Source organism: Anthonomus grandis, chromosome 13, assembly GCF_022605725.1.
Source record: "Anthonomus grandis grandis chromosome 13, icAntGran1.3, whole genome shotgun sequence".
NCBI classification, from domain to species: Eukaryota; Metazoa; Arthropoda; class Insecta; order Coleoptera; family Curculionidae; genus Anthonomus; species Anthonomus grandis.
The window spans coordinates 23590202-23604377 of NC_065558.1; positions in this window are offsets into that span (position 1 = coordinate 23590202).

Consider the following 14176-nt stretch of genomic DNA (forward strand, 5'->3'; position numbering starts at 1 on the left):
AATAGAAAAGTAAAACCTATCAATTTTGACACCTACATACTTTTTTACTTCTAATTCCAAAACAACTTCGGCAATCGGAAGCAGTATGTATCGGAAGCATATACGCACCTTTAGCCGATAACGGTAGCGTTTCACTCGCCGCATGGTTGCCGATATTCGAACATGGTGGTAAGTCATCAAAATGAAAACTTTGGCACATTAGGATCACGAGTTGTATTAGACCTTCTGTCTGTGGTAAAAAATCCAGCATAGCATAAAATATTTTTGATAACTTTTTCACTTTTCGAAAGATTAAAAGAAAAAGGGTTATTTGCGACTGATACGATAAGAGACAACCACAAGGGGTGTAAAAAAGTGCTCATCAAACAACCAAATGTCATTCAACAGTACAATCGACATATGGGTCAGGTAGACCTTCACGATAACGATATTGCCAACTACCGTATAGGTATAGGAGGCCATTGTTTACAAATCCTATCGATAGTATGATGGTAAATAGTTCGAAAATATAGCGGAAAAGCCGAAGACAATAATAAAGTTTGAAATTCAGTAAGAGCCAACTCATCGTCTGGTAGATGCTCAAAATCTACTTTACCAGGCGACATAAGGTTTATCAATACCGAGAATATCATAATTAAAGAAGCTAAAAGTGCAAGAAAGAAATGGCACTTTTGCAAAAGTAATACCAATTATACAGGGTGCTCATTTGAAAACTTCCCACGACGGATTTATCGAAAACCACTGTTAAAAAAAAAAACGCCGAAATACGTCAAAAGGTTTGTCAAGAGGGACAACTTTCTAACCTAAAATTACTTCACCCTCTGCCCACCAGGGTCATACCCTTAAAAATTTTCAATGGCAAGGGGTATCGAGTAATAGCTTGTTTAAAAGATCTGTTAAGGTCTTTTATTTTGACGTTTGATTTTTTTAAATCAGTCGATTCGTTTTCAAGAAAATTAGAACATTTTTTGTTTATCTTAATTTGTTCAGATAGAAAACAAAAACATGAAAATATCAGTTTTTATTTTAAGTGTTCAAAATGTTGCCCGTTTTTGGCCAAGCAATGTTATAGGCAATGTTCAATTGCCTGATGGACATTTTCAAAAACATGTTGTGGGATATCATGGCAGCTGTCGATGATGCGTTGACGAAGTTCATTCAAACTTTCAAATGACCCTATAGAAAAAAGTCTAACGGCGTTATACCAGGAGATCTAGCAGGCCATTCTATAGGCTCCCTTCGCCCTATCCATTTATCTGGAAACTCGTCGTTAAAAAATCAAACGTCAAAATAAAAGACTTTGAAAGACCTTTTAAACAAGCTATTACTCGATACCCCTTGCCATTTAAAATTTTTAAGGGGATGACCCTGGGGGCCAGAGGGTGAAAGGGGGTGAAGTAATTTTAGGTTAGAAAGTTGTCCCTCTTGACAAACCTTTTGACGTATTTCGGCGTTTTTTTTTTTAAACAGTGGTTTTCGATAAATCCGAGGTGGGAAGTTTTCAAATGAACACCCTGTATGTGCAAGAAATTTAACGTGCATCCTAATTGCTTTGAAGCCTTTCATATAAAAATTTAATTTTAAGGTGCGTATACGTATCCATGTAGATTTTTCATGAAAATATGACATTCATAAGTATTTTTTTTCTAATGTTCTACTTGTTGGTAATATAGTTAAATAAAAACATATTTCATAATATGTTTTTTACTTGGGTTAGCCAGTTATCGGTTAATAGTAAAAGTAATATATAATATATAATTTTATCATCTGCAGATGATAATTCCATGGGGATCAATACCATACCATGGAGTATGCTGAATAATGTTTGAAACGCGTATTATGCCTATTTAGATCTTAGTCTAGATTAGTATAATAGAAAAAAAAATTAGTATGATACAAAAATATAATTTTATATAGTAGAATACTTCTAATATCATGGACTAAAATACTCAAGATAAAATGTATTACATACAATAAGTACTTATAATCTAAGGCACACTGTAATTAAGATAAATGATAAATGAAATAAATAAATGAAATGTAAAATTGACATGATTAGAAGTACTTTTTTAGAAATGGTTAGTGAACCCTGACTTAAAACTAATTAAAGAATATCAGTTTCTGTTAATTACAGACCCACTAACTGAAAAATTATGTCTATTTTACTACCCGAATTGAGTAGATTGTTAAAAAAATATGGCATCCAATATTTTCATCGTGTAAAAACTGTATCACCAAACTCTCATGGGGAAAAATATATGAGTTATCCAGTGGTATTACCTGGATCTACGTCAAAATGCGAGATTATATTGTCATTTTCATGTTTCACATTTCGCCAATATTGATTTTACATGGTGACTGCAAACACTAAATATATTTTGCAATGCCAAAATGTTACACTAACAGTACTTAGCCCCAAAAACTTTCCTAATCCCATCGCCCAAAGTTTGCGAAATTATAAATTTTAAACAAGGAAAACCTAACAGATATACGTATAAATTAGGAAACTTTTGAAGCGAGTGGAAAACTTGAGACATTAGTTCTTATGAAGGGAGGTTTTCTTTGATTCGTCGACTTGCCTTTTGTTCGCGAAACTCGTATAAATAATGGAAAAACGATTCCAATAGGCCGTTATTGGAGAGTTTTATGTGGAGTTAGAGATAGGGAGAGTTGTGTGTATGTGTATGAGAAAAGCCATCTGCTTGTAATAAAGAGGCCATAAATAAAATATCTAAAGATATAGTAAAATATATATTATTTATTTGAGTAATTACCATATTTTTATATATTATATATATTATTTCTATTTGGAAATACTAACAGGTAATCACAAAAAAAATTTGCCCACATTATTAAATTGATAAAAATTAAAAAAAAAACTCAGTTAGCTTTTAAAAATATATCTATTCCAAAAATCCAACACCTACTCCAAATCCAGTACTTTTGCTTTGAGTGTTTTCTTTTACATTATTTGTCACATGACAAAAATCTATTTCCTCACATTATGTATTATAGATCTTAACATTATCCTGTTTTTTAAGAAATAAGCAGAATTATTTCTACGACGCGTAGGAATCTACTAATGGCTATTGGAATTGTGGAATGATATTTATTGACAATAAATTCGTACAATTACATTAATTACGTTGTATAAAAATACCACATCACTAATGATTAGGCTCCAGTGACTATGGACTGTCCTGTCAATGTCCTGTCAATGTAGGGATTCCTGACGCACATTGCAGGTAGAGAGGAGTGGCAGCATTCCAACAGATCTGCATTGCTAAATAGGGGGACCATCTGGTACACAGATGGCTCCAGAATGAATAACAGAGCTGGATCAGGGCTTTGTGGTGGGAACACAAAACCCTGATACCCCACATACCAGAAGGGGAAAATTGGTTGGGGAAGCACGCCACTGTCTTCCAGGCCGAAGTATTCGCTGTAATAAAATGCGGACAGAAAATCCTAAGTCGCGGACACCTCAATATAGTCGCATTAATATGCTCGGACAGCAGAGCTGCCATTAAGGCTATCACGGCCGCAAAGGTAAGCTCCAAGCTTATACTAGAGTGCATAAAAGTCCTGAAAAAACTGGTGCAGGTTGGCTGCAGGGTCCAGCTCGTCTAGATACCTGGCCATGCAGGCCATGCAGGTAATGAGAAAGCGGACTCTTTTGCCAAACTGGGATCCGCGAATGTGCCGATGGGGCCGGAACCCATAATCGTATCACCAAATGCGTAGCGGTCGCGTGAAGGAAGGGTCTGTTGGACAAGTCGACCCACCGAAGATGGACACCCCTGGTATGAAACAGACCAAAGCGCACATAGGTGGGCCCTCTGCCTATCTTACCAAAAATCTACTACGCCTAAAAAAACGCGAAATTCGGCTATTGACAGGTTTTTTAACCGGTCACTGACACTTAAGAAGCCATCTCCATACCATCGGTATTGCGGACAACTCGGAATGCCGATGGTGCTCTGAGGAGGATGAAACCGTTGACCATGTAGTCAAGGAGTGCCCGGCACTCACGCGCGCCAGGTTCAAATATTTGGGTAACACTTTCAGTGCACCGAGTGACTTTAAGTCCTTCAGACCAGAGAGCCTTATCGTTTTTCTAAGGCCGTTGGGCTCTGGTAACCTCCGGTGGGGCATTACGGGTCCGTCAGGAGACCTATATGCACAACTGCCTTGACAGGCCACTGTTTCGACAATTTCAATATTTCAATTTCATCATTAATGATTTGGCGATGTTCTGATGGCTGAACAATATTAATTGATTGCATAGAGTTAAACTAGTTAAAGCTAGTAAGTTCGTGTTCAAGTTTATCAATATAATCATAGCCAGTATTCCATACTCGGGAGACAAAACACAGCCGACTGACAATATAGGCATTATAAAGTGTAATTAGATTTTTTATTACTCGGTAGGGCGAGTGTAGTACGCTATATTTTTATTTCGGCTACGTTAATAATTGAAGAGTCCACGGAAGAAAAGCGAAATGTCCATCAAGTATTATTTTGAGAAAATCACATTTATCTTTAGAGCACTTACTAGCATAGTATAAGCTTAATAATTTTATATCTTTTTGTGCCATCATATTTGATAAATACATATTTATAAAAACTTCGAGATTCAAGAAGAAATTTTATTAAAGGAAATAGAATACATATTTAACAGGGGAAGAAAGCGAAATGTCCCATATTATATAATGAAAAATGGCCTTAAATTTTTTTCTATTTCTTTTTATCTCCGTGTTGATTATGAAATAAGCCTTTGTAAAACAACCTGGCTTTTTCAGAGGTGCAGAACTGGCTTAACTGAAGCAGATTTTTTAACGAAAAACGATAAAGTTGTAAAGGAAAACCCACCGGTGTACAACTTTGGTGGTAAAATAAACTCTTTATGTGGAAACTACAACTTATTAAGTATCGCAATGCATGAGCGGATAATGGATGAACTCCAGTGGCCATTATAGCTATCTCTATGTTCCAAAAGTCGTGAATGGCCATTTGAAATTCTTTTCTACTCCGAAGCTCTCTGATTGGCCTTGATTTATATGGCGGTTTTTTTACGTAAATGCTATCCATCATTTGACACCAATTTCGTAGAAGTGATTTATCAACTTTCATGACATAAAATAGATGATCTAATTTCCTTGTACCAGTCTTCCGAGAGTTCAGGTCTAATTTTCTGATTGATCACACCCATATCTCGATCACACTCCATATAAAAGTGTCCTCTTAGGCCGGGTATACACGATCCGGTATGAACGGTCCGGCGAAAACGGTCCGGCGCCGGATCGTCACGACAACACATAGGTTTTAATAGAAGACGATACATGGATGCGTCAATGCCGGATCGACGGATCAGCGCCGCAGCTTGCTGCGGCAAGACCGCGCGCCGGATAACCGGATCATCCTGGGCAACACACGTACTTCAATGTATCGCGATATACGTTCCGGTTGTAACGCGCGTTTTTAGTTATTTTCACCCAAATTATTACATTATATATCTTGTTTTAACACAGTCAACAATTCGCCAAATGATTTTTTAGACATTCTGTAATAATTAAAAAACTTATTATGATACTGCCGAATATTTGTATGAAATTTGTCGATTTTTTCTACACCACTTTCAAAATATGGATGCCTTCAATGTTTTCACGTTATACTGACTCTCGCAAAAAATCTTTTGCTTCAAGACCACAAATAATTCTTGATGAAGAATCTTGCAATGAAAACATTATTTCCCGATGAAAGTCTCGAAGCAATCAAATTTTTGAATTTTTTTTAATACCTATCCGTTTTTAACGCAGTGTGTATCGCGTATATCCTATGCGGTAGAAACCCATCCGTTTCTACCGCATCCGTTGAAACCGGATCGTGTATACCCGCACTTACGGCATTCATAAAACGTTCTAGTTAAATAAACCTAGTTAGTTCTAGTTTAATAAACGTTAGTGCGGGTATTCGCGATCCGGTTTCAACGGATGCGTTAGAAACGGAGCGGAACCGCATTCGTACGACAACACATAGGTTTATATAGGAGGCGATACACGATGCGTTAACACCGCATCGACGCGACGGTAGAGAAACGCAGGTTGCTGCCATAGCAACGGACGAGACGGGATGGTCCCTAGCCAACACACGTACTTAAATGTATCGCGATACACGTTCCGGTGGTAAAGCGCGTTTTTAATCATTTTCACCCAAATTATTACATTCGCCAAATGATTTTTTAGACATTCTTTAATAATTGAAAAACTACCGAATATTTGTATAAAAATTTGTCGATTTTTGTTTTATACAACTTTCAAAGTATGGAGGCCTTTAATGTTTACGTTATACTGATTCTCGCAAAAAATCTTCTGCTTCAAGACCACAAATAACTCTTAGCAATTAAATTTTGGAATTTTTCTTAGTGCATATCCATTTTCAACGCATTGTGTAACGCGTATATCCCATGCGGTAGTAACGCATCCATTTCTACTGCATCCGTTGAAACCGAATCGTGTATACCCGCACTTATTGGAAATGTTACCTTAATTGTGTGTAGTCTCTTAGAACACGGTAAAGTTTTTGTTTTGACCTCCACATGAACCACTAGAATATGTGGAAGTAACGTACTCTAGTATCAAGCTGAACAAAGATAACATGATGAAGAAATGGTATATGGTATATAATGGTAGTGGTGGTTCTCTTATAGAACTGAGGTGTTCTTTAGTTTTGTGTAATTGATTCTTCAATGTAATTGTTTTGATTTTATCCTCTATCTTCTTTTGAGCAGATGTATTGTGCCCACATTCAGTATCGTCTGAAGAACCTTTACCTCAGGTGTGAAGTTGTCGCAGGTTCTGCAAGTATCAGAACGTGGATAACAGAAACTGAGGTTGAAATGGTTATTGAAAATATTGCGATATATTTCGTATGAGGTAGCAAAAGGACTTATGGTCTTGTACATATCGTACATTTTTTTATATTTAAATCTTCGGGAAGGTAGACTTTCTCTGATTTTTTTCTACTATAATGGCTTTCTTTTTCTTTAAAAGTTATCTGCGTAAATGCATGTTTGTTCTTATTTTGGCTTTGCTTATCTGTTGGAGCAATTTCAGAGGTTTTCAAACTTTTTTTAATATTTTCAAGTCTTTTTCGACCAATTCCATGAATACTGAGGAATGCTTTGAAGCAAACTTGAATGTCGGTAGTTCCATTTTCAGTCACTGTTCTTACTCTAAAAGAGTATGAAGGATCATGCAATTTAGCTGTAGCTTCATTTGCAGCTCTTCTTCGTTGTACGGGCATTAAAGTAATAAGTCCTGCCAAGTAATGAGTTTGCTCATTAAAAACCAAACCGTTAAACTGTCTAATAATATTTGATCGATTTTTTTCACTTACGACGGAAAAACAGTTTGCAATGACAATCCTCACCTGCTTTGTGGCTCTGTTGACTACTTCGCTTCATTACTTCACTACTTTTCTTTTCTTAGCTGTTTTTTGACGAGAATACACATCATCATATTCATTGTCCGTCATTATTTACAACGTATCACTCGTGTTTCAGTATGCTTTATTTAAAAAACAACGCAATAATTACGATGAAACTTAATCGTAAACTAAACGTTTTAAAGGGGAGAATCAAAGATGCCCTTCTTGTTAATAATGTGAATTTATCTGTAATAAAAAAAAATTGAATTTACGCATGGACATGACATTTCAGAAAAGAATAGTTTTTTTTCAATTTTTAAGCGTGTGAGATAGTATTTTCTAAATTGGTTTTTGCTATAAGTGACGCAATACCCAATAAAATAAGTAACTCATTATGAATTCGTCACCACAATACAGATTTTACCTATCTGATGATGCCTTTCACATCACATTCGTGTCTTATGTCTTGTGTTTTTCTGCCTCTTAATGTGTGATGTTCCTGGGTATTTTCCATTTCTGTTGTTCATAGGATGTTTTTTGTTGTCAGCTCGTTTCTAAAATGCATGCGCTTTGCCATGGTTTGCGGTTAAGGACCTCTCTATGCGTAGTGGTCGCTTCCCCAACCTGTATAATAAGAAACGCTTTTTTAAACGAAACGTGGGTTGTTTGATTTCGATTGCTCTATCTGAAATTAATAATATTAGACTTTCTTCATCACTTTATTTTAGTAGATTCGATTAAATGATTGAAACGAAAACTTTAATAACTTTTTTTGTAAAAATCTCATTTTATATTTCGCATAGAATTTTTTTTTATCTAGCGGTGGCTCTAAAAACCTAAAAATAGTGCCCGTAAATGTTGGCTTCTTTGATGACAAAAATTGTTTTTCGCAGGCTATAAGTCTAATAATTTTCGAGATACAGCTGAAAGCCATTCTTAGTGGAACACCCGGTTCTACTATGATTAAAATTAGTATCTGTTATTTAGATTTTACAATTTTAGCTAAGCAGGAATGGCGCAAACTTAAGAAAAAAACTTGTCTATGATGAACTTAATATTAACCATAAAACATAATAAATAAAACCCTCGTAAAACTATAGTTATTTATAGTGAAAACATTACTCCTCTCCAAATTCAAACAAATTATTCCAGGTGATTTTTCACCTTTAGAAAATCGAAATCAGACAAGACTTTCTCTGTTTTTCCTTGCTCCTGATGGATTTCGCAAGTAATTTGCCAAAGACAAGAAAGAACGTATACGGGGTCAAATGAAATGAATAAAATATCCACCCGACACTTTTAAGTAATTGATCCGGGATGGGCCGGAAGACCGTAAGTGCTTTAGCCGTTTTACAATGATTTGAGAGGTGGGAAAAGTGTAAGAGAAACAGTTTTTGTAAATGCTGACGGATGGGTAAAATGGATTAGGGCAATGGAAAGGATTTGGCTTGAGAAAGGTGAAAATAAAAAAAAGATTCCGGTAAAAAAAAGACACAGTTTTGAAGAGATGACAATAAAGAAATTGAAAGCTTTTTTTTAGAGTAAAAACTACAAGTTTTCTGAAATACAAGTTATTGTAATATTTGTATATTAAAAAAAATATGCGAGGGAATTATTAACTTTTTCAGTAAAGTCTGAGATAATTTAAATTTGCCATTTATCTGAAACATAACATAAGTAACAAACAAGATTTAAATTACAAATGACTCATTAATAGCTTGACGGCACCTCTAGTGAAATACAGAAACGAGACGTTGAAATATTGATTTAATTCTCTTTGCTTGGGTGTTCGCGCGACAGAAATCTGCTCGAGCTTTAGTTATAAAGCTTTATATTGATTTACCGGTTTTCTTTCGTGTCTTCTTAGTTTGGGTGAGTAACGGAAAGATGGCGCAATCACTTATTTACGATATTTTGTACTCATTTTATTCTTTGGTTTTAAAGCAGTGGCTAATCAAATATATCAAAAATTGGAAAGACAACAAGACAAACACGTAGTGAATTTATTTACATTGCTTATTTTTTCGTCCTACATAGCACAATTACGCCATTGGATATCCAATGAATGTTTCTCTTTTGGGCATTAGCTGACTCTGTACATCCAATAATATCCAATCCGCAATTAAACGCTACACTATTCGACGTTTATTTGTAATAAATTATTTGTCCCATAGTGTATACCATCTTGGACTAGTTTAAAATTGTTAAATAGGTTTTCGTATTAAAAAAAACATTTTCAGAGTCATTTTCGTATGACTTTCTCTGTCAGAATAAAATGGTTTGACCATTAAAATTTAAAAAAAAAGTTGAATTTTTATTTATTTATTTATTTAATAGACGGGATCAACTCCATTACAAAAAAAAAGAATATTACAAAATTCAATAGTTACACCTAACCATAACTTAAAATAGCTAAAATACAAATATGTTTTTACAGGTAAATTAACATAAAATCAACAGAAGAGTTTACACAATCTCTCTAATTTGATTCCTAAAACTGGACAAGCCAATGCCCACAACATCAATATCCTCATGGTTGATAATATTTAAGGTTCTTTCGATAGGGGAGTGAGTGGAAAGTTGGTACTGTGAAAAGGCAAAGCAAATAGTCGGTTTCGTCTCAAGAGTCTTGAGGGGATATTAAAGCTAATTCTACCGAGAAGGTCGGGGCATACAATCAGACCATTAAGAAGCTTAAATACAAAGGTTAAATCACCATAAATACGTCTTTCTCTTAATGTTGTCATAGCCAGCACTTCCCGTGCATCATCATAAACATGATCGTTCGGTATTTCCAAATTTAATTTAAATAGACAAAATCTTAAAAACTTATTGTGAATCCTTTCAAGGGCCAGACAGCTGTTTATGTAATAGGGGGACCATATCATTGAGCCATACTCCAATAAAGAAACCACCAAAGACATGTACACTCTACAGGTCTCGACTGATAGCTCTCTACAGTTACGCAGAACCCTGGAGGACCTAACCACTATAATATTTATGTGTATATTAAAATTTAAATGATCGTCAAAATAAATGCCAAAATCCTTGATTGTATCAGAATACTGAACAGGGCTTCCCTCTATATTGTATGATGTTACAACTTTTTTACTTCTTTTGTGAAAACTAATATAATTACATTTCTTTATGTTTAAGAATAAGATATTGTTGACACACCAATCATTTAGCCTATTCAGGTCATTCTGTAACAAAATTTGGTCTTTGGGAGTCTGGATTACTCTATAAAATTTCAGGTCATCTGCAAACAATAAAAAGGCACTATTTTCAAAACATGTAGCTATATCATTAATGAAAATGTTAAGGAGCAATGGTGAGCAATGTCCACCCTGAGGTACACCAGAACATACATTGATTTTTCTGGATCTAGCACTACCCAATCTAACCTGCTGAGTCCGGCCTTACAAGAAGCTTGTGAACCAGGCAACTATTTCATTGGAGAAACCAAATACCAAACTTTCTTCTGCAAGATTCTGTGATCGACTCTATCAAAAGCCTTGGAGAAGTCTGTATAAATCACATCCATCTGACATCCCCTCTCCAAGGCATCCAACAGATCCTGCTGATAGATTAACAATTTAGTGATCGTAGATCTGCCCGAACTAAACCCATGTTGCTGATTGCGCAACAGCTCCTTGCAATAGAAATAAATTTGGTCGTAGATAAGACTGTCCAACAGTTTTGGGATGGCCGGCTGGATGCAAATGCTCCTATAGTTGCATAATTCTCATTATCATCTGATTTAAATATTGGTACCACAAAACTATGCTTCCATAATGACGAAAAGAGTGCTGAGCCAAGGCATTTCTGAAAAAGGAAGAATAGAGGGCGAGAAACAGTACAGACACATTTTTGTAAAAAATGGTATGGTATCCCATCAGGACCTGAACTAACTTTGGCCTTTAATTTTAAAATTTTATCAAAAATCAAACCAACAGACAGTTGGGGATTAGGAATTGTCATATTTTCTCCCACCTGTTGACCCATATAATAATTGTTATTTTTATTTATACTAGTATTGTAGACAGTTGAAAAAAACTGGGCGAAACCCTCCGCTATCTGTTCGAAACCAGAAAATTCATTATCACAATACTACATTGAATTTGGAATTTTATTTACTGCCTTCCTATTGTTGAGGTGATACCAAAAGCTTTTAGGGTCAGTACACAGTAATTGGTCTAAATTTGAAATATAATCACGGTAGCAAATATTCGTTAAAGTTTTGCACCTCGCCCTGAGATTAGAAAAAGTAATATAATCAGATTGATCACGAGTATTGATGTAATTCTTGTGAGCAATCTTCTTCTGTGTAACTAGATATTTAAGTTCACCCGAGAACCACTTGGGAAAATTAGATGTCTTATATCTTTTGAGAGGAACAAAAAGAGCTATTGCCATGTTTAAAATGTGATAGAATTGAGAGACAGCTATGTTAATATCAGTCGTGTTCAGTATTGTAGTCCAGTCAATTTCAGACAAGTAATTATTAAGGCCATCATAATCTGCAAGCTTAAAATCATAATAAAATTCTACATACTCTTCAAATCTAATTGAAAGTTGTACGCTTTGTGGTTTTGAGATTTATCAAAAAGGTAGTCGATTGCTTCTGTTACCACAAGATTATTTTTATTAGTGAAGATGAGATCCAAATAAACCAATCTATCATTAGGTATTGTTATTTTTTGAAAAAAATTCAAATAAGCATAAAGCTGACCCTGAGTTAAACCTGGAGAGTTTGGACTGCACTCAACCACAGCGCCAAGATTGTCACTCCCCCAGCGAGCATCTGGTACATTAAAATCACCGAAGACATAAAAATCGTCATCAGAATACTCCTGCCGGAGAATATCTATCGAGTGGCAATGGCTTTTATACAAACTGATTTCAGAATTAGGGGGAATATAAACCCCTCCAATAATAAGATTATTGTTACCCACTTTACATGATAAAAACAATTGTTCCACAGAATCATATGTCAACTTAATCCTTTTAGAACTAATTCTATCACTTATATATATTAATACTCCCCCACCTCGTTTCTTACTGCTAGTGACACGAGATCTATCACAGCGGAACAGGTTAAATGATTTTACAGCCAACTCAGCATCAGAGAATCTATCAGAGAGCCAACTCTCCACAAACACCAACACACTGTATTGAGAACATAAAACTAGTTTACGGAGTTCTTCAATTTTAGTCTTTAAACCAACAACATTAAAACAAAATACTTGTAATGGGGCTAAACAGTGTTTTTTCTTGTATTCTCAGATTTATAAGTATTAGTAGTCGTAGGGATATATAGTGCATCATTTTTATATTTAATTGAAAGATTTGTTTCACCACCATTCTTTCTTCTATTGAGTTCAGTGACCACCCGTTTTATGCACTCTCTCTGCACCATGGTTAAATCACCTTTAATTTGATATGTATGATTCCCAGGCATCTTTCGTCCAGCCGACAGTATATCCTTAACTATCCTGCTCTCGGAAAACACTATCTTAAGTAGCCGAACATAATTATCTCTTTGCTTTCCCAATCTAATCACCTTGCCCATTTTGTCTACAGCCGATTCTTTGTTTATAGATAACAGAGGTTCAGATACCTTTTGCTGATCATCTTGGATTCTGTCTTGAATTTTATTACAATTGGATTCAGGTACATTATATACTATAATATTGTGAGGCGTCAGTGCTCTATCGTTGACTTCAGTTAAAACAGTATCCATACTAGGTAGCATGTACGGAGAAGCTTCAGACAGTGGAGGATGCTGCTGAGTGATTGAAGATTTTACCGCAGCCACATCAGTTTTCAGTTCATGAAACGAGCTTGCAAAGGATGTCTTAATAGTTTTAATGTCTTCACTGAGAGTCTTCATGTTCTCCAAAAATCCTGTCATGTTCTTGGTCTCAACCCTCACTGCCTTAATTTGTTGCTCCAAAGAGGTTATCCGTGCTTCCATCACGAATAAATTTTTGAGTTTAGGAGTACAATCTTTACATATATAAGGAATAGATCGACTTACAGCTGCAATTGCCCGTACTTCACTGGATCCAATTTTCGCACAAGATTTGCATTTAATTACTTTGCACCAGTCACATGGATATCCGAAAACATCTCCTGGATTCTTGGGTGGATCTTTAAATGTGCATTGCTGGTCACAAACTGAACACGTACCAGACATAATTCAGTAGACACCACTTAAAATCCCGATAAACTGCACACTAGGCCTTTTTAAGGTTAGATTTAAAAAAAACAAAAGACTTTTATTTAAAAGACTTATACAAGTACAGTTTTTAATATACATACATAAGTTACATTAATTAATTATTCTTTTAATAAATGAGTCGTTTATATTATGTACCTGTTTTATTTTAACCTGCTTGCTCTCACTACTACACTGTGTGTTTTATTGCCTACGTCTGCACTCCACTGACCAATATACACACCTTTTTTCTTAAACTGTTCTAATTTTTGTCCAGTCTTATTTGAAGAGATATTTTAAAATTTTTGAGACATTGTAATTAGGATCAGCTAACTTCGCCGATGTTCGCAGAAGCTCAGAATCTCAAAACAGCTTTTCCTGCTTTAATTTTTATTTTGTGTTTTGCCAATAGAAACTTTATGCATAATGGACACTGTAGAACAGTAGCCCAAAACAACTTTTTTGTGTTAAATGTAAATAGGCAAAATAAATTATCTCTCTCTATTTGCTCTGTAGCTCTCACAACCC